Source organism: Callionymus lyra, chromosome 15 (assembly GCF_982586985.1).
Source record: "Callionymus lyra chromosome 15, fCalLyr1.hap1.1, whole genome shotgun sequence".
Lineage (NCBI taxonomy): Eukaryota > Metazoa > Chordata > Actinopteri > Syngnathiformes > Callionymidae > Callionymus > Callionymus lyra.
Window position 1 is genome coordinate 10723744 of NC_141832.1, and position 1432 is coordinate 10725175.

A 1432-nucleotide genomic window follows, 5' to 3' on the forward strand; every position below is an offset into this window, starting at 1 on the left:
ATGACTTGCCACAGATAACAATCCTGTCTAGCTGAACCTCACTGCAAGAAGCTGGGAAAACCCTGTAAACCCTGGACTTAGTTTTTTTTTAAAAAACACTTTTTGATACATCAGTCAGAGTTGAGAATGTATGGTTGCTGGATAAACTATCTGTGATTAATTTACTTCTTTTTTTTGTTGTGTACTACTAGCCCATTTCAGGTAAAGCTTGGAATTTATCCATGCATCAAAATGTTTAAAAATATGTAAACTTTGATCTACAGTACATTGTAGCTCGAAGCCAAACTTGTTCCACCAAATAATTAAAACATGTGGAATTGACTGAAAGACGCATTTTAAATAACTAAACATAGATCAGCCACAATGCATATTGATGTCATGATTTATAAAGATTTAAATATTGAATCCACAGTGCAGGATGGTGAGATGCTACTGCTCCCTCCTGCCCACTGCAGTCAGGCTATTTAATTTATATTTAGGACCCCCCCCCCCCTCTCCCCTTCCCCCCACTTTTATACTTTTGTAATGTGTACAAGTCAGGTATTAATGTTTATATGTATTTTAGTTTAAAGGAAATCGCAAGATATTTCTAAACATATACTCATATGAATGCATAATGTATGCATTAATATATGTATAAGCACTCATAGCAATCCATAACATACATCTCATCTACACAATATCCATAAAAATACACATTAGAGAAGTACATACTACACATGACTATTATTATCACTCTAGATATAGACCAGACCTTGACTGGTTTTGCGTTGCCCCTTCATTACTAGTCCAAGTTTAGGGCGTTTTGCCCTTTAAAAAAAGAATTAGTGTAATATTTAATAATATTTGGAGGAAAAAAAAGTGCTTTTATGAGATCAATGTTTAATAAAAAAAATGTTTACATATAACGATAATTTTAGAGTATTGTAGTTTGATTGTAATATAACCATCAACACTATTGTTTTTTCTGGATGATACCCTTCTTTAACCCTTAGTTATTATACTTCCTCTGTCTATATGTACTTGTTCAGAAAGATTCTTGGAAAAAAACAAAACAAGTTAATATTCATACTTCCACAGCTCGATACTCTCATTCTTTTCATATTCATTTTGCTTTAAAAAATAAATAAATGCAAGTCTTTCCTGGACCTGGAAGTTCTGGTGTATTAACTGGTTATTACTCCACACACACACCCAATGGAACGATCCATTATCAGTTATAAATGGGATCTAGAGTGTTTTTTACTGCCAGGCTCGATAAGAAAAAACCCACCCTTTGAGCTCACGTCGAGTCCACTGGTCAGAAGGAGAAAAAAAAAGACGAGCTCACGCGCGTTCTCGCAGTCCAGAACATCGCACGTACCCGCGCGCGCCAGCAGCAGCAACAACAATGGCAGAGCCCAGTGTTATGGTAGCAGCTCTCTGATTGGAG